This window comes from Aquila chrysaetos, chromosome 13, assembly GCF_900496995.4.
Source record: "Aquila chrysaetos chrysaetos chromosome 13, bAquChr1.4, whole genome shotgun sequence".
Lineage (NCBI taxonomy): Eukaryota > Metazoa > Chordata > Aves > Accipitriformes > Accipitridae > Aquila > Aquila chrysaetos.
In genome coordinates, this window is record NC_044016.1 from 40867252 (window position 1) to 40888312 (window position 21061).

The following is a 21061-nucleotide window of genomic DNA, read 5'->3' on the forward strand; positions in this document are numbered from 1 at the left end:
ACAAGAGGAAAATCCTCCTAGCCGGGGAAAGGCCACTCTGCATCCTTGACACGCTTGCCTTTTCTCCAACACACAAATCTTCCAGATTTGGCACCACTGGAACAGGACACAAAGCTATGGGAATGTCTGGTTTGACACAACATGATAGTTCTTACACTTTGCATTTTCATGACTACTAATACCACATTCTCTATTTTACCAAGGGACCTCCTATTTTGCTTAAACAGGTTACAATGCATTTCAAAGTTCACAGGAAGAAAAAAAGATAAAAACCATCAGAGACAGAGATGTACAATGCAAGACTGTAATTAAATGTACTTTTCTTTTTCTTCCTGCAGTTTCTGCCTGCAAGTCATTACTCTGGAACCTCTACTGCAAATAAAAACATTCACTGAAGTATACAACAAAGGTCTTCCTACAGAGAAATCTGCCCATATACCAAGACAGGCTGCATGAAAAGCTTCCATTTCACAAGGGACCAAGCTGCATGAAAGTCTGTCTAAAAAAATAATTCGAAAACTCATCTCTTATTAGATTCAAGGGTTAACTTGGGCAGGACAGAAGATACAGATATACATAAAGAGCTTATTAACATGGAAAGGAAAAATGGACCATGAACCCCATTAAAGGAGTAGGCAATTGCAATATACACGTCTTTTCCCTTGCATGCATTGTTTTCTTTAAAAGCAGCATCATTTGATATAGTTTTTGGCTGGACCACACTAAAAATGTTCCCCACTTTTTTGTATTAGTCTGAGAACACCCACTAACCACTAAAGACAAATTAAAAAAAATAATTCAGATTTGCTGTGATGGCATTCATCTCTACAGTGCTATATTTGAGGGCCTTTAACATTTGAATCCAGAGTCTGGCAAAGCAAAGATTGGGGAAAACAAAACCAATCTGACCTCCAGACTGCAACATGCTTGGGGCAATAGGTTGTCGGGGCTTTTCTGTTTGTTTGGGGTTTTGGTTTTTGTTTTGTTTTGTTTGGTTTTTTGTTTGCTTGTTTATTTTAAACATCCATTAGAAGAGTGTCAACAATTTGTCAGGTGCTGTCAGACTGGCTGCACCAGAACTGGGAAGCAAAGCTGTGTTCAGGATATATCATCAATACAATAAAGCTCATCGCCCCACATTTGCATTAAGCAGACCCAGAGGTTAACCCTTTGGAAGAAGCTTAGCCTGGACCTCAGGTTCCCCCATGATTGTCACGATGACTTTCAACTCTGAAAATTACTGTTTTTCCAAAGTGTAAGAATGATGCAGGTTTTTTTCCCCAGAAGCTTTAAGAGGGAAGCAGCTCTATGTATTTCTTTATCTGCCAAATTCCAAACAAAAACTTCCTCAAACCATGAGGGTCTTTCTGAATTCCAACTGGATCTCAAATTTCTATCAACTGAGCCAGGCCCACCATACAAAGATGTTAGCCAAAATACTTTAGACTTTCCATATTGATTTGTGCAGCTGCTTTGAGAGGACAGGAGACAGCTGACCCAGCATAAAGCTGAGCAGATAAACATGAGCAATGGGCATGAAGTTTGAACACAACATAAGCGGCCTGATTTAGTGCTTTGCATGATGGGGCTGCAGCATTTTAGAGCTGGTACCAGGTCCCCTAAAGCCACAGCCACAAGCTGCTGGACAATCACAAATGTTTTACTGCTCTATAAAGTGGCAGAACCATCTACAAAGACAAATGGCAAATGGCTACCTTACAGTTGTGGTTTGCTGTATCGCTTTCCCTCAAACAGTAAGTTCTGCTGGAGGAGGTCTAGGACACAAGTAAACCAGCTGGTGAAAGAGTTAAAAGGAGAATCCTAGCTAGTCTGAAAGGTAAGTGTATTTCCTCCCAGCTCTTAGCATAGAAGTGTCAAACAGAATTAACTAGTTAATCAGTACCTGTGATCCTCTTGTCTCCATCTTGACTGTGGAAATATCAGGAACCGACCTGCATTCAGTGGCCTTACACTGCTGTGCAAAGGAAATATTTGTAAAGGAAGCACAACAGGCGTGGTTATAAAACAAGCTGGCGATGAAACAGCACATTCTTTAGAGCGTACTGATGGAAAAGCTCCCAGGAGCACTAATGTAGGTATGCCACCTGGTAAGCACATGTCACACCGCCCTGAGGAAGGAGCGATGTCAGATCCAACCCAAGACCTTTCTGGCTTTTACAGATGGCTGAAGAGCCAAGAGAGCTCAGTCTGTTGCACACACTAAGGAGATTAGAATCAAATTAAGGTGACAGCTTAATTACAATCTTCAATTTATAAGTTGTAATCAGCTGTCAGAATCATGTGAATAACAACAACTTTCTCCTGCAAGCAGAGATGACGCTCAGCCAGAAGTTGTCCAACCTTACATCAACCAAGGTTAGGTTCACCTAAATTTTAAATAAATTCAAAACACTTGAGGCAAATAACCTGAACTGCAGCAGTACATCTGGAGCTCCAGCACCTCCAATGGCAGTTTCAAGTGTTTGGCATCTCTAAAACTCAGGCACATGACATGTTTAAATACAAATCAAGGCATCCTCAACATCTGAGATTATAATTTTGGCAACAGACACACAACAGAGATGTGGAAAGGGACTTGGACTTCCTGCACATCAGGATATTTTATTGTTAAAATGAACCAAGTCTGAGCAGAAGACAGAACCAGTTTTAAAATTCACTTCACTTGCTCAGTACTCAGTACTGTGAGCACTGCAGAGCTGTTTCTGGAAAGGGCACGCTGTAGACCATGACTAAAGATAAAGTCTCAGTTCCTGTAGCGTCAGACAGCTATGAAGAATTTAAGCCAGTAACAAATGCACCACATTTACTTTGTTTAGTTTAAGAAAGTGCATTTAGGCCAAGCAGCTAATGCTACTCTACAGGACTAGGGACATATTAAAGAGAAACTGCATGCTGCAGGACAGAACTGCTTACAGTTTGGTTGCCAGCCGACATTCACCAAGAGACATGGAGAAGGGGGACAGGCAGACACACAGCTCGGATCAGCACGAGAGTATCCAGGGAGATGCAGATGGCTGCAGAAGGCAGCAGGATGGATGCCAAGAGATCAGGGAAGTTTTGAAAGAAACTCCTTCACCAAAACACTGTACCAAACTGATTAGGGAAACAGGAGTGCTTCTGTGCTTTCAAGACTGGCAATGCAGACAATTTAGGAATTTTGTGGAGGCTCCAATTAGACAAGTTTACTTAGAGGGTACAGCTACCCCTGGCCAGACACACAACTCAACACAAAAGCAAGGCAGTTCCCAGTTAATTATGGAACAGCAGCTTTCTCCAGATTGCTATTGGTTCTAGTTACGCCTGTTGCACAAAATTTCTGTACACATTTTCTGCCATTAAGGTATTAAAAACCAAAGACTTCTTCCTGTTATTAGACACACCTTGTCTTCTGTGCCTCAGATGCGAGCTACAGGCACTGTGGTTTGTATTTATACTTGTCCTCACTTCTACAAGTCCCAAGTTATGCTATTTTTAATACTAGAAGAACCTTAGAACAAGATTCCGCCTTTCACTCTCCAGCCTGCCTGCCATAGCCATTCACATCTGCTATTTAACAGCATAAAGTAAGCCTGCAAAACTTGTTTCTGAGAAATTGTTAAAAATGAAACAGTACATTATCAAGGGGTTTTAAAATATTATTGACCAAATTATAAGGGATCAAAAGAGTAGCAACTTTGCTACTCCAAGCTGTCCAAAAAGTTGCTTGATGTTTTCCTACAAAGCAAAAAGGTCCTCCCCATTTCAAAGAATTCATCAACAAGTATCTCATCGGTGAGGCTAATAAAGCCCAACAAGTACTTAACATGATGCAATCAAAGTACTGTCTGCAGGCCCGCAACCACAAGTTCAATTGCTTCACAGTGCTGGCCCCGAGTATTACATCTCCAGATTGGCACTTGGATACAGTGCCCGTGAGGTCCTCTACCCCACAAACTGTACCAGATATGTAGGTGTGCCTGAAGGGCATTTTTTCAACCTTCCAGGGGATTTTGACCATCTTACAGAAGTGAAAAAAGCTGCAGAGCACCCGCGCTTTATCTTCTGTTGCTACATGTAAAAAACATCTTCCTGCTTTAGTCTTAAGTAGAGCTCTTCCTCAGGCTATTTTGAAACTGAGCCTCTCTGGTTTGAAAAATACTCGTGATTTGTCTCTACCAGGTGCCTCTTGCACCCAGTTTCTTCCTGTGAAATGAAATTGCGCTGAAATGCTACCATATCCTTAAATGCCACAGAGATTTTCCCCCCTCCACTTGAGCAAACTACATCCACACTTGAAAAGTATGCTTCAAATTCCTAACGTAACACTACACAAAAAGACATCATTTCCCTTTACCTGCAGCAGAAGCAAACAAAGTACTGCTAAATATGGCCAAACTTCCTAACATCTCACAGAATCATTCAATGTCTTGGGTTGGAATGGACCTTAAAGATCATCTAGTTCCAACTGCCCTGCCATGGGCAGGGACACCTTCCACTAGACCAGGTTTTAAAAAACAGGAGTTGACAGGCACTTTAAGAAGTTTCGGTCCCGAGTTAGTTTCTCACTTCACTTCAAAGTACATCTTCAAAGCGCAAACATATTCCTTCTTTGTAGGCACTAATGAATTTTTAAGTAGTTGGTATTTTGACTGCCATCCAGAATAGTATGTCTTAACAACTGACCAACGTTATTAGGACATGTCTACACAAAGACGCACAGGAAAGTTATGCCGAGCTCAAACCTTCCGTTGATTTAAAGCACATTAGCTAAATCTCATTAACTTCCTGTGTGAATGAGCTTGTTGAGAAGAGGACTTAAATCTAACTGAATGAGACGTTTAACAAAGGATCTCACAGCTTTCAAGAACTACATGTTTGGTTAATCAAGTTATTAAAAAGAGCTTATTTAGGCTGTGGTTCTAAACGAAAATATCTGAAATATGAGTATTTCCAGTAAGTATAGGTCAACCTGAAGGTGCGTTTGGTCAAAAACAATATTGGCCAAGCTGTTCCTCGCTCATCTTTCACCCCATTACTCTCTCATTTTATTGTTCCAATAGGCAACAATTTTGCCAAATTTCTGTGCAATGTGTGCGCCACCCTCCATAGGAGTTCCCATCAACGCGTACGCAATGGTCTGCATTAACAGAGTCTTAACGAAAGACCAAGAAAGAAGTATACAAAAGAAGCTATAAGATTACATTTCAAAGAAGCACAAGCAAAATCTAGGAGATAACAACTTTACAGCCTGACATCAAGTGACTGCTATCAAATGACACCTGCAGTGTTCTCTAGATAGCAATGACGCTCAAGGTAAATAAAAATGAAATAGCGTATCACTGTTCTTTATAAAACACATCACTACTTTATAGTCTTACTTGCAGCACAGTACACTTCTCTCACTGTTTATGGTACACATTAACTTGATTTATAATAGTATGTAGTCCTTACAATCTCCCTGCGGAGCATTAATAATCTAAGAATTCAGATACCTCCACATTATTATGGATGTTAATACACAGTTCATTAAGCTCCTTCACAGCATTCAGAAAGAAACCTGAGCACACACTGGTTCTCTTCTCAGCTTGCTTTGTACTTCTACTTGGCACTTTGATGAAAGCTACTTTTTTTCCAAGACCATAATCACATTAAAACGAAGGTGAAGTTAGAAACTCATCTAGGAAAAATTCCATTTATTAAGCAAATCAGGGTAATGTGCCAACTTTTTCAACTCTGAATACGAAGCTCCTTTCCAAAGGCTTAGGCATTCCTACGTCTGCTTTTGAAACAGATACTCACTCCTTGCTGAAAGAGAACAATTTTAGTCCAGTAAGCAATATAAAACCAGTAACTGATTACACACTTGAAAAAGTTTACACTGAGTTGATCTATTAGGCTTGTCTTGAAACAATTTTTTCACTTCCATTTAACATAACTTAATAAAGAGATTTGGAAATCAAGAAACTTACAAAAACTAACCAAGATGCTGTACTTTTGGGGTCAGTCTTAAAATCTCTTTTTTTGCTACATAAACCTCATATAAATTTCTCCCATTTTAAAAATTAAAAGGAATCCAAAGTTTACAGGTACACAGGAAAGAGGGTAAATATTTTTGAGTCTCTCTTTACAGTAATAACAATTTTTAAATGAAAAATTAAGTCCTCAAATCTTTAAGATATTGAAACTTAGTTATTAAAAACCTGAGTTTGTCAGGTTTCAGTTTTCTTCCTTAATAATGCCCATACTGAAGCAGCTGAATTTTTGTAATCATCCCCATTAACATCTGAATTCAAAGCAGCTCTTACCTCCAGAAACCTGTACCAACTTCTAGAGACTGTCTCAGCCAACTCCTCCACTGCCTTTCTTCCAGCCTATGCTCAGTGCAACAGTTCGAGTTGCAAGCCGCAGCCTGAAAGGATGCAGACATACCAAAGGAGGATTTTTATAATCTGGTTGGGCTCACTACATTGTATAACTGTACTGTGTCCAATCACCACCGCTGCGCGTTACACAACGGCTGAAATGCAGGAAGACCCCACACGGTCATAAACTGTTACTACACGCCTCTGCCATAGTTACGAAAAGTAAGCGAACGGAGAGTCAGTCTCTCTGAGTAACAGCAGACAGAGTGCATACAGATCAACCCGAACAAGAAGGTTCAAGTGTTTTACATAACCTACTCTTCTACAGGGAGAAAACCCAGCCGGGGCCCTCAAAATTCAAGTTGCATAAATATTTAACATGCCTGACTCCAACAGCTGTAATCAGGATTGGGATTTTCTCCACCAAGTTAGCATTTCCGTGAGCCTCCGTTGTGCAACTTGCACAGAAGTATTTTTATTAGCAATTAGCCAGTTCTCAGGAGGTCCCAGATCTCAAAGCTCTGTTCCCTAAGACAAGGCTTAGCCATCCACAACCTCACCAAGAACTGAAAACACACAATATAACTTGTGCTGGGCTCATTCGCTTTCCTAATGGAAAATGCTGCATAAAAGCGATGTTCAGGGCCACAAAGCAAAGTGAGACGGAGAGGGAGGCAGGAATAGAAGCGAGAAACTTGAAACAACAACAAAACATTAATTAACATGCAGTCCTTCCACATGAATCTGTTGTTCTCTCTGTGACCCGCCTCTCTTTCTGCAGGACAGCACTGTCTTAAGGCTGCCCTTACACTTCCAAACATCCCTTTATAATTCGTCGCATCACAGCCCCTGCCTCGTTATTGCTTGCCATCAGGTCTGTACACCATCCCCTTCCCCTACAAGGGAAGCAATTATGCAGCAATCTCTCCAAATACATCATAAGCTCGCAGTATTAATGAGACACCACCACTTCTTCTACAACCGGTGCCATTAAGTGATAATTAAAATAGGCCACCAGAAAGCAGGCGCTTTCTGCCCACATATATACGCAGAGTCTCTGCCACTTGGGCCCAACTGAGAGCCAGCCAAGAGCACCACCTCGAAGGCAGAATAACAGCTCAACTTTACCTGAAACACACCTTTTGAACCCAAATTTGCAGAGGCAAAAGACAGGCCGATGGCGCCATCTAGCTCCCTTCGCTTTATGAGAAAAGAGAGCGTTACGCAAGTTTAAAGGCTTGCTTGCTTAATTGTCAAGACCTGAAAGCTGCAGATCATCAGCAGATCAGAAATCGGCATGTGCTTGTTCTTGCATCAAAGAACCAAGTACTGAATAGGGCGCATTTAATTGAAAGCTGACACTTATTATGTGCAATACTCTTTATTCATCATTTACTAAGAATGCGTGGAAGAAAGCCAATTATCTCCACTGATTATTTTATGCAATGCGTGCGTATATAAAACCGCATTATGTTCCAGCATTTAATCTCCACTGCAAAGAGATGTTGAAAGTCTCCTCCAGTTGCTCCTTTTCCAATTACTAGATTCCTTCCTTTGCTCTTTACTTCTGAATTCTAAATGTTTTCACAAACAGAAACATCTTCTAACTTTAATATGGAGAAAGCTTACAGCCCTTAACGGAAGCATCACCATATCTCACGTTTTAAGACTGTAAAATATAAACTGCTGTGCCAGAGGTCAACAGACTGCCTGCAAGATTACTCATCTACAATACTTTTGAGGAATATGCTGGAAATTATTTTAGATTCAAGGCACTTGATGTGCTCACAGAGAGCTAGAGGACTAAGTGATCAATGGCAAGAAAAAACTGTAAGGTTTTGAGAGAAATAAATCATTTGCTTTTTTACTCTAATGTCCAGTTTTTTGGTTTTTTTTTTAAATAGTTGCATTAAACAATGCCAGGGACTCAAACACTGCTTGCCCTGAATATCATAGTTCAAAGTATAATCAAGTTCAGTGCAAGTAACATTACTTAAGTATCCAATTGAGCAAGACTTTTCTATTTACCTTACAATTAAAACTAATTGCTCCAAAGTTCATCACTGGTGAGTGGAGAATTTAATCATTCAAAAGATTTATTTCTGATTACTTAGTATTTACACTCAATAACTTAGTTCAAATAAACCACCTACTAATCTGGATGCCTCCACTCAAAACCCAGCTTCCATGATCGACAGTCTGGACAGATCTAATGGCAGGTTGTTTGGTTAAAATCCCTTGCAGTGAATACGTACTTAATCGCTGCCACGTTTGAGATGAATGTTAATTCAAGATATAACTGTTGCGACTACTGTTTCAAGACAGTGGAATATTTTACAGTGCATCTTCAAACTCCATAATACTGTGAAAGACAGGCAGGAATAAACGGACGAGAAGCTCTAGGTATTGCTGCACTTTATTGATGGAAGTCAAATCACAGCAGACAATTTATCTTGCTCTACTTCAGTGCAGGAAGCATTGTTGTGATGATCCTCCATAGCTAGACTTCATTTTTATTACCTGCTTAATATCTGAAATTTAAACTGATGGAAGAATTTGTCTTGCTTGAGAATGTTAACTCTGAGGAGGAGTTCACTTCTGATTATTATGAGGAAACCCAATTTTTTGCCTTCTTCTCAGATGTACAGTGTTCAGTTTAAGGATGAAACAAATACTTCAGAGTGCCCTAGTCAAATTACAAATGTTTGCTGTTAGACAGACATTGGTAAACTAACTGACGATTTACAGGCAACGTTCTGAGTTTGAATATTTATTCTGAGGCCATCCTCCCTAGTTTTGCAGCACTCAGAGTCTGGACAAAATTCTTCTATGAAGTCACCGATTTCCACTGTACTGAAAACCATGTCTTGTGTATAGGGATGGCACACAATGGTTATCTCATATGATCAAAACTGGTAAAAGTATGACCCAGCGACCGCAAACACCTGGTAACTAAATCCCTCCTTTGAACCTTCATATATTGCCAGGTAATAACAAGAAAAACACACAACATAAAAAGGCAAGTCTGATGGCAGTCACCAAAAAACTGTTAAGAAGAGGTTCTCTGTTGTACAAGTTATATCAAAAAAAAAAAAAAAAAAAAAAAAAAAAAAAAAAAAAAGCCTGTTCCAGCATAGCAGATGCCTCACAAATCTTCAGCTGTCAGAAAAAGGCACATCTTCTTTGCAAGAACATCCTGTTTCATCAGGAGGGTGAGGTGTAGGATGCCTCATTTATGATGGCCAAACGAGTCTCCCGACTACATTTTTGTAGCAATCTCCTAATGTAAGTATTCTTCCTACCAATATGTAATCTTTTCCATCAGTGAAAAGATTCAATTTATACAGCAGACTTGCATGAACATCTTCCAGAATACACTTAACATAATACAGCAAACACAAGAAAATCGCATCACATACTAGTAGAATAAATAGATCCACCCACAACTTGGAACAGCAGAAAGACTAAGCCATTAAGTTTGATCTCATAGAGACATTTATAAATCCACTGAATTATAAATTCCTTGAAAAAGCACTTACCAGAAGATATGCTTTAATATGAAAACATCTACTGTTTTCTTCCCTAATGCTGTATCAAGTATACACAAAGAATTACTGAAATTGCTTTGAAAGCTTACCATTTAATTCAATGATCAATGCATGGTCCTGGGTACTACTTACACTTACCCTTTGTACGTGACTCAACCCATTAAAATGTACATCCCTCTCATCTAACAGAAAGGATACCTAGAGACAGTCCGTGTAAAGCGAATTCCACTTTTCTAGTTAAGAGAATGCAATGCTTTGTGCTCAACTTCCTTTCTTCTTAAATCCTGAATGCAGTTACAGCTTGTATGACAGTGTTTCTTAGAACTTTTCCCGCAACTGTGTATTTTGAAATACTTGTAAGAAAAATCTAGGGTCTGAGACGTACATCAAAGCAGACTGACGGTTATTCTACGTGAAGAAGTAATTACAAGATGGAAGTGCCTTTAAAAATACCTTTGGCTGATTTCTGGGCAAGAAATAAGAAATAATTTTCAAGGAAAAACAACAACAAGAGAGTAGTGAAGCCAAGCCATACACTCCACAGGCACAGATCAAAGTGCTTCAAAAATTAATGGAGAAGGAATGTGCTTTTTGTGACCTGCTATTGTATTCACCATGGCCATAAACTAAGTCAGACGCCTACATCTTTCCTGGACCTCCAGGTATGCTTGTAATTAAAGGCAATAGCTCAAATCATTTTTCTTCTGAGAACTGACAAAAGTAAAACCTGTTTATTGGTCAACATAGCATCATGCGAGGTTGCTGACCGCAACCCTTAAAGCATCATTACCTTCAAGTATTCCCAGATGCCCCAGGAAACGCTGTTAACTTCAACATACACTTAAAAGACCATAGTATACAGCCCAAACTCAAGTATGCAATAACTCAGCCAAAGGAACAACACACAACTGACCTAATAAGCCTGAGCATCTAATAACCCTACACCTAATAAGCTACAAACGGGAACTCTACAATTAGACTTCACATCTACAACTTCAATCTCTTCATTTCTCAAACACCAGACCACAGAAGCACATCCTAGGTGCAGTCACGGGTTCTAGCCACGAGCAAAAACCCATGATCAGCCCAACAGCTCTGACCTATTCAATGCCGCAGATCACAAAACAGAGTGGATATGCAAATTTATATACTAAGTCTAGACTTGAAACATCTGCTGGTGTTATCTGCTAAAGCTGCAATTTTGTAATTTTTTGGTATTACTTTGGCATTATTTTGCTGTTACTATTTAGTTAGCAGACTCATGTTTTACCTTTCTCTCTCTCTCTCTCTCTCTCTCTCTCTCTCTCTCTCTCTCTATCTTTGTGACTGCAAATAGTTTCAAAAGTGTGGGCTAAATCTCTGTACAGAAAAAAACAGCAGACTGATCATGCTACAGGCTGTGCAGAGAACATGGAAAGTTCTATCCTTTAGTTGAAGTGGCTGTTACTTTCATTTCCTAAAGGAAAAACTTGTTTATACAAAAAACGTTCATACAGTTTTGAACTCAATACACCATTTGCTCAGATGCCTAGAAATCTACCTGCACTAAATAGTGAGCAGCCAGGTTGAAAACTTTAGCTGCAAGACTAAATGTTTTAGAAAAGGGGGGGAAAGAGCAGACAGCCATACTTCTGTTCAGTGATCCTGGTACCTCATTCATGGTTCAGTAAGCAAACGGCAAATGCAGCTTCACAGCACTGCCCAACTGCACCAGCAGCCGCAACTCCTCCTCCCACCAATCCCAACCTCCTTCATCTGAAATGAAAAAAGCCCTTTTAATCTTCAAAGCATGGCCACAAGTCAATCTCAAACTTAGCACACTTTTTAATTTTCTTTTTAATTATCCAGTTGGGACAGTTATGCCCTCCTTGCTCAGTGACCTTTCACTCCTTCAAGATTATTTCAAGAAATCTTTCCTGGGAATAATCTGCAAATTTATACCACTTGTAGAGGAAATATTTCAAGGCTTCCAAGCCCTGAGGGGGAGAGACAGCATGATTCTTCGTGTGCTTTTGTGCAGGCAGCCTTTGCTGTGTTATACAGTACCCTCAGTTCTGCAGGCCAAGTATCTTCTGGCTTCAGACGCTGACTGCTGCGAGTGCAATCCCAACACATCTGCTCAAATACCTTCCCAAAAGTAAGTTGTCACCATGCTGAGTTTTAGAGCCCTTGAGACCTTACATGGAGCCAACCCCCAAAAGGGCAAGAGAATTTCCTTCTACTGGAACTGGCAAAAGGCAAGGCGCACAAGCAGATCATCTATTGGTGCCATACAGCAATAATAGATGCTAATATTAATTATATTAGCAATAATAGATGCCATTATTACTACTGATAACTGTTGACCAACTGTTTGTCCCATGAGTTTTGGTCATTAAGCATAGCTTGGTTTCCCATAGCCACAGGGAAAAATTAAGTCATTGCCATTAATGATTTTTAAGTTAAACCAGCACTACTCACTCTCTGCCCACACACTAAACAACTGTATGCAATCCTACATTTGATTCCCACACATTAAGCCAACCAATTACTAATTTATTAATTTCACAACGAGCCTGGAAGTGTTTTATAGAGACAGGCTTGTGTTTAACCAGACTTGCTAGTTAACTTCCCGTACTCATGTTTCAGACGGGCTTAGGTGAAAGTGTTTACATGCACACCAATCATCATCTACTTCCTTATAAACGTGCATTTGTACGTCTTGCTTGCGGCTTGAGAAGTTAATGTGATGCCACCGGTTCAGTCCTCTGACTCCACAGGGACAATTAGTAGAGACAGGAGGTAACTAGGACCTGTTGAAACCCAGCTAACATCCAACCTGTACGTCACATAACATGTTACCACGTAGAGATGCAAGATGTAATTTAGTCCAATAGCTTTGAAGATTTTTCTCCATACGTAAGCGGTTAATTAAGAATGCATTAAATACATATTAATGCATCAAATATCCCTACAAGCAACAAAACTGTTAAAGAAGGCTAAGTGAATTCTTCTCGAACTGAAGTGTCAGAAATGGAACAGTCCACTTAATACCAAACTGATTGCTCAAGAAAAGCACAAAAAACTGTAATATTTTGACAGAGTTCACATTACTTATAATAATATTGATGCCAATTATGGTTTACTGAAGGAAAGCTTTTTAGTAAGACATGCCTTTTGCAAAAAAGTATTTTGGCAACATTTAGTAAAATACTTCTTTGTGATTTTTGCCAGTAAAACGACCCTTTTTTAGCCAATACACTGTGGTTTCAATATTGTACCTTACTGATTTCCTTCATCTTCAGGCCTCTTTTGCAGATGTCTGTATAGCACTACTTTAAAAAAAAAAAAAAAATCACAATTATTCTTACTTAATTGGCATTGCTTAAAATGTGAGAATTCTTTGCTGATACTATTTGGAGTAATATCATTTAGGCATACATTTTGCCCTCAAACAAAATTTTCCATTTGAATAATTAAGAGGAGAAGAGACCAATACAGATAGAGTCTCCTTTGAAGGTACCCACATGCTGTGCTGTCTCCATAATAAATCTATTACCTGCCATTCAACAAAACATTATCTGTCACAACAGCCTCCAGAACAAAAACAGTAATTAGACTCGGATCTTAATACACTCGGTGCACTGTTCTGCGGTCTACAATTCAGCGGGTTTAGAAAGCAAGGAACAGTGCACCTAAGTGAGATTAAAAATTGAGCTAATACCGATCATAAAATCTTTACCAAAACTGAACAGCCAAGGAGGAGAGCTCAGATAACACTTTGGGTTTAGGCTCATTTATACTAAGAAACTTAATAGAAGGCTTAATTGACAGCTTTGCTTGATTCAATTTTGCCTTATTAGGCATCTTCATGAAAAGCATTAAATGTCTTTGATCCCTTCCAAAGAAGAGGAAGACTCATTAGCAATGGATGTTTACAAGTACCCAGAGCTCAAGATTACAGGAGTTCTTCCCCTTCTACAGAAGGGGCTTTTTAGATCTATGTTTTTACGAGAAGGATCACGTATCGTCTCCGAAACAGCTCAGGCTTCCATCCTTTGCTTTTTCGGATATTTGCAAACAAGACAGATGGACAATGAAAACGTCAGCCTGTTTGAAAGCCCGACTCGTAAGAGCCGACTCAGTTTAATAGACCTCTGTACGCAACTAGCAATCCAGGAAAATTCAAGCCGTAGGGCCAGTCAACACTAAAGATTATTATTTATACCAAGCCAGATTTTCTATGTTCTGAAATGAATACAGCACAAATTGAGCTGTTCCCATTCAATTTTCAGTTTCTGGCTAGAGCAAATAAATAGATACACTATCTTACTACAACAAAACCACAACACTTGGGTATTAAAAAAAAAAAGCCACCCCCTCTTCCACATAATTTTTTTGTTTGAGTTTTAAAAGCATCTACTAGTAAGTTGAAATAAACTAGAGGTAACCAACAAGCGTCTAACAGTCTCAATAAACAAGAACAGAGCCCTATAAAATTATATTGATAATAACTATTATGCTCAGCATAATCTCCCAAAATTCTGCACACGAAGTTAAATCGTACCCATGAAAATACATATTTCCAATATCAGCTAACGACTGTAACTGTTATTGTTCCCATATACAAAAGGACACAGAACAGTATGAGAATATCACAATTTTGTCTTGCAGTCTGATCCTACAGAATAGGGACCTGGAGCTCCAATTTCTTTCTGGTCAGTCTGAATCCCAATTATTTCTTTAGTTTGCCCTTCATACAATGAAATGCTCATCAGGAAACTGTACTCTTTAAGCTTTTATCAAAAATCCAATCTGTTAAAATACAACCAAGCAAATGCTTCTTGCATCAGGAACATCTAGCTCAACTTTAACAAACAATTCATTTTGTATAAAAAAAAAAAATGAAAAAGGAAAAAAAAAAGCTGCTATAACTTGTTAAACTGCTGGTGCTTTAGAGTACATTGTCTTCAAAAACAAGGATGTGCTTTAGAGTACATCGTCTGCAAAAACGAGGATGTGTTTTCTTTGCTCAGGTATGGTAAGGGTCTGAATACAGGATTCCCCACACAAAGGGCAAGTAATAAACACAGCAAAAATTGCAGAGTTTAAGAATTTATTTTCCTGCCATTAGGATTCAAAGACTCCATGGAAATTCAAACCTTATCACAGAACAGTCCATTAAGCACTATTAGCTCTGGGATGCTTTCATTTTATTCAGCCCACAAAATAAGAAAGAAGTTGCTAACTTTGCAGTGCAGCATTTTATTTCCATTCCAAGCTTCTAAATAAAAAGTGAAAGTCGTGACATGGAGTCACATGCCTGGTTTTGAGATATTCTATATGAACTTGAATAGTGATAAGAACATATACACACTTTTTTCTTTAAAAGCACAACAAAACCACAACACTGAGCTATATGCTTAAATACAAGACAATACAGGTAAGTGATAAAAGGAACAAGGCCAGAAAAAAAAGAAACCCTTCAGATCGCTACTTCTGGGCTAGAAAAGAAAGCCCGCTCTGTAAAGATGTGCTTAAGGGCAGGCCCCAGCGGTCAAAGATTTCCAGCATTTCTTTCCCATTGCTAACATCGGGTCAACAACGACATGCACAGCACTGAAAGACTGGGATAAATTCACTAACAGCACATTAACCGCCTCATCATATAAACACAGCTAAGAGCACACTTAGCAGATGGAGTGTTTAAGGTACCTTCCTATTAAAGCTTCCGAACCGCACTTTATTCTCCCAACTTTTACAATCTTACAAGTGTACCAATAGCCAGCATACCACTAAAATAGGCCTTATTGCCGTAGGCTGCAATTTCATGGCCAAGCAAAATAAGAATATATACAATTAAAACACGTTGCTACATTTAGAGTCCAAACTACTCAAAGCATCAACACACGAGGTTAATGCTCAGGAATCTAAGTGCATAAAACCCCCCTGAAGTCGCTTTTTACTTACTTTCCTGCTACGCCAGTGCTGCTGTCTACCATGCATTCTCAAAATGCTTCAGCCAACTGTTCAATGACACAAGCACTGCAATAGTTCGATTTAAAAATAAATTCAGACAACAAATTTGGGGGACACGCAGCCATTTGAAATCCATTCAGTGAGTCATTACATTTCAAAACAGTCAAAAACAAAATAATGGTGACTCAATCTCTCCTTCACCATTTATACTAATTTGAGCCCATACTTCAAGCAATTTTAATCTAAAGCAAGTGTAAAGGAAACGGGTACCGAATGAAAACAATCTCTTTTATCACAAAGGAGATAACAAGCAAATCCTGGTTAAATCCAAACACGCATAAAAAAGTTCAGTTATTGCTTTCATACCACACAGAGCCTGAAAGTTCAAAAATACTCACAGGTACCGTGCTGCTGAAACAGCTACTCAAACACAATTACAACTGGACTAATCTGCTCCCATCTGCTCCTAAAAATACAACTATCAGACAGAGCTTGTTTTCTCAGGCATTTTGCTGACGCAAGTACAAGATCAAAACATCTCTCATTCAGAGGAGAAAGATTTATCAGTCCCCATAATATGCAAGCTAAAATCCAGCTATACCATCATTCTAAGGTGCACATGACACACTCTTACCAATGCACATCAATTTTACTACGTGCTTAGTGACGTAGGTTTTGGGGGAAGAATAAAATAACCTGGCTGCCTGAACGTGGTGAGAAGAAATTCTGGAAATTCCCTTTCGCCTGAATAGGACAAAGTTTATTCTCTCCTGAAGCAGTTTTAAAAAAAAATAATTAAAAAAAAAAAAGTAAGACCAGACACTTGCATGGTAACTGCATTCCCCCTGGCCCTCCATAACCAGCACTTCCATCTTCTGGCCCGAGAACTGAGACACAAGGAGATTTAGATCATTGAATTTCTAATTATAAACCCGTTAAAAAGTAGTTTTACAATTACCTCAAGCCCAGCCATTCCTCTGCAAATGATAAAATGGAGTTGTTGGATAGGAACAAAGAGTATTTCAATATGTTCCCGCTGCGTAGGCTGGAGACAACCAAAACGCGTGCTTTGGGACTTCCTCGCAACAGCCTGGCAGGAACCTCGGCCGCCAATTTGTCCTTCTCAAAACCAACCCAGAGTTTTCAAACCCCAATCAGCCCAACTCTACTCTGGGGCCACGGCACAGCCAAGAAAAGAGTCACGGCTCTCTGCAGGCCCAAGGCAAATGATGATTCACTATTTACTAGACTGATGACAACATTCAGTACCAAAAAATAAGTCATGAAACCTCTGAGAGCACACTGGATTAGAAAACCATGGCAGACGCATGGTGCATCACTAGGCACACTGTATTTCTGATGCCATACACATTTTTATTGCTATGTTTGGCAACAGAATTGGCCAAGATTAATGTTGAGTGCAAGGAATAAAACTAGAGCAGGAGACTTCTTAACTAGAAGCCTAGTTCTCCCTCCTACTTCCTTTCCCCATCAAGTGCCAGCTATGTTTCAACACCCCAATTCCCTTTCCCAGGGAGGTAGTTCTACTCTTTTCATGGCCAAATTACCATGGCAAGAAATCCACATTTAGATTCATCTCTAACAGAAGAACATTCAAATAGCAGACATTTCCTTCCCATAACCTGAAAATGGCCAAATATCATCAGATTTCTTTTCTGCCTTCAAATAAACATTGTCATAAGATGGCTCATAACAACTAGAAATATTTAGCCATAAAGAAAATATGCTCCCCAGTACTGATAGAAGTGTTATGTGCAGTACCATGAAGTTAGCACAATGTCTTAATGCACTTCACCCCTGGGAATGGCTAGAGAACACGGCAAATAGCTTTCATTTTAAATGATTTATTTTATTCCTGCCTTACACTACATCATGATGCATCTCTTTTTACTCATCCTGACTGTCATTATTTTCTCCCTACAGCTTTTAAGTAAAATAAAACACACTGTAACTGCTGTCAGACCATTTAATGATGACCACTAAGGCTTCGTAAATAAGAACACTTGATACAAATAAATTTTTCAAGCAATACATGAACCATCATCTTCAGTGGAGGAAAAACTGTTCTGTGAAGCCATCTGCATTTTCTCTTGTAAGGAAAAATGCATAAAGAAGTGTTCAAAAGTAAAATAAATCTATTGAAGAAATGGGCCCACAGAATCTTTTCGGGCTTGAGTTTTCTTCCTATTTTTTTTTTCTTACATGGTTCACACAAAGACACTGACAGGAACAGCTACAGCAGAACAAGATCTTCCAAAAATCACCTTGCATGGGACGCTGGTTTGTAATCTGCTATGAACTGGAATAGCTCCCGAGGGCATGCCAGTTGACTTCCCCCTGTAAACACTAGGATCAGAAGAGGTTAACTGCTGCAGTGCAGATTAGGTCATTAGAGCAGCTTAACAGCCACTTCTGGAGGAATCCATACTGAAGATGGGTGAAGTTTCACCCATTTATTTTCCAACCGTCTCCAATCAACCTAAACAGCACAACAAAGCCACTTCATAGCACAATAAGAAAGTCCATTACACTGAGGAAGTTGACAGATTTGGCTATACCAAGAAGAAAAAAAAATAGAAACATAGTGACAGAATCAAAGAAAGAAAACTCAACTTGGTTTAACTTAAAAACCTTTGAAATAGTAACTGCATACAAATGCAGCATCTCCTACAGAGTCTTCTAAACAAATGCGGGGAAAATCCACGGTCATAAAGTTTTCTGTTGGAGGAAAAAAAAAAAAAAATCCTCAAACACCGCCATTATCTCAAGCTCCCCCTGAAGAGTCTCCAACCAACTAATACCAACAAAGACATGACCTTTTATTTCTCCACTGGAATTAAACTCGAGGTTAGCTTCAACTACAAAAGACAAAAATTCTCATATTAGCAGTCTTTAAAAAAAACCCATACGTATATACCACTCTGTACGGCTTTACGGATGCACACACAGTTCTACCCATGGCTCAGGGAGGGGAAGGAGCAGGTAAAAATTCTCCAAACAGATCTGGCTTCAATATAAAAGCAAGGCTTTTGTGGGGTAACCCAAAAAAGCTCCCTGACCTCACTGACTGAGCAGCCATCCATACAAGGGTACCAGCACCACCGAGGGGTCACTGCAAGGCTGGGAGTGCACAGCCAGTGATGGATGGGGGCTGCTTAAATTGGTGCTGTCACCAAAGGAAACATTCATCGACCTGCAGCCCAAATTATCCTACTATTTGAAAAGCTTTTTCTTCCTTCAGATTTGTTTCCGTACCGAAGACGCAGAATGAGCAAGAGGCCCGTACTCAGAGAACCTTATTTCCATCCAGCTCCTTACATCTACTCAATGTGAAAGCCAGGTGCCTTGAGAAAGCGGTTCACCGAATCTAAACCTAGCTAAGAGCAGGGCTTACAGACAAGTGACAGATTAGGGTGGATTTTAAACCATACGAACTCGGCCTGTTAAGGAGCAGCAGGAGCACAACCCACCCTTGAGAATAGCAGTCTTAACTCCTTCCCTTATCCCCAAGGGCTCTGACAAGACATTTTCAACTCCTATTTGCATCTTTACTAGAGCCAAAGGCTTGTTTAAATCCATGATAAAAATCTCAGGGCTTGTTTAACCTCATTGCTAGCCCAAGGTTGAATTTGTTTCAGTGCATCTCCATGTTAATGCTGCTCTAGTTTCAAGCTATCTGGATCATGACTCGAAGCTAGGAGCAGGATTGTAAATGCTCATCAACTACTAATCCAATTGCTCTACATATCGCAAGGATTATTTTCCAGTTTACTAACCTGAGCTACTTGTTGCAATGATCCTTTATCTATAGTGAAATCACTAGGCAGATCAAGGTGTGCAGCATTAAGTCTAGCTCTGGCAGTGTGCAGCACATCAGTAGCTAATCGCTCCAGTATTTGTTCTGCTTCTCCGCCTGGTTTTACAGCCTGCATCAAACTCCAGCTGCCAGTAAAACCACTACCCAAACCAGCTTTTTGCCCTTTTTTTTTTTTAAAGCTTAAACTGGGTAATTTAAAGCTTGCTCAAGTATGGCAACACTGCGCTGCAGTGAGGATACACAGACGTACTCAGCTCCCGGTGAAAACGGAGCATTTGGTATTTTTATTTCAGCTGGTCAAGTTCAACAGCAACAGGGAGCCCAGCATTTACCTGGCACTGAACTCACACTAAGAGAGTCAGCTGCATAGAGCAAATGATAAGATGGAAAAATTAACATGCGAGGTCTTTACCTTGTCTTAAATATATCTGGGGATTTCCCTTTCCTGCCAGAATCTTCTACTGGCTCTGCCTGCAGCTCCCTTTTGGGGTCAGCCCCTGCCTGCACTTACCTGGCCAGGTTAAGGGACAGGCTGCATGAGACCCAAACTGCGTTAAGTGTTTGTCTTCCCAGTCTACAAAATTACAATGACGGCTCCAAAATGAAAGGACAGGAATGAAACTGTACAAGCCTCTGCCTGCATTCCCATCTTTTACGAAAAAAGGCAAAACCCACTAACAACAGAAATGCACAGTATAGGTAGGTAGTCGTTATCCATTAAGTAAAGAAACCTAATCGAAGGCTTTCAACAAGCTTTGTTTGGGCATTTCTCTGCGCTACCTACATCACTTATTTCTACCCAAAACGTACCTTAAAACAAAAGAAAACCACGCATGATACCGAACGGGGCTCGCAAACCAAAAGCAGAAAACGGAAATATTTACTGTCTCGATCGGCACTGAAAAAAAAAAAAATCCAACCAAAAAAGCAAGCAAATAAATAAAAAGGAGAAAAAAAAAAAAACAACCCCAACCTCAAAGCGTATCACGAGAACGGGATCAGACAAGAAAGCGAGGCCACCCCTTCAGGACCAGGGGAGAATTTAACCTGCATTTCTCCATCCCATTTGCAAGCTTACGGCTCTGCCACCCATTTTGTTGCAGAGTAAAGAAAAAAAAATTAAAAAATAGACGTGATCTCAATGGAACAGAGACAATACCACCCCCCACACCCACGGATAAATCCCCATCCCTGTCTCTGCCTCGCAGGGCAGGTGATCCCGCCGCAGGTGCCCACCTCAGGCATCCCCCTGTCCCGCGGCCGCCCAGGCCATGCCCCGGGTAGGCGCCCCCTTCCCCTCCGCCCAGCACGGGCTGGAGGCGATGCCGAGCCAAAAAAATTGCCGGCACGGAGAA

At 40.0% G+C, this 21061-nt stretch overlaps 1 protein-coding gene across 6 annotated transcripts in view; it reads right to left on the minus strand.

The window, feature by feature from the left end:
• Window positions 1–21061, minus strand: part of SLC23A2 (solute carrier family 23 member 2) — a 57917-nt gene that overhangs the window by 36363 nt on the left and 493 nt on the right. For 2 of the 6 annotated variants that reach the window (XR_005933861.1, XM_030035459.2), the window contains exon 2: window positions 6306–6409. The exons of 1 other annotated variant lie outside the window; for it this stretch is intronic. The gene's annotated coding sequence lies outside the window, so the exon portion shown is untranslated. Of the gene's footprint in view, window positions 1–2934; window positions 2955–6305; window positions 6410–11561; window positions 11646–13170; window positions 13191–21061 lie in introns of those variants that run through there. 3 more of the 6 variants (XM_041128505.1, XM_030035462.2, XM_041128506.1) reach the window with 3 other exon arrangements.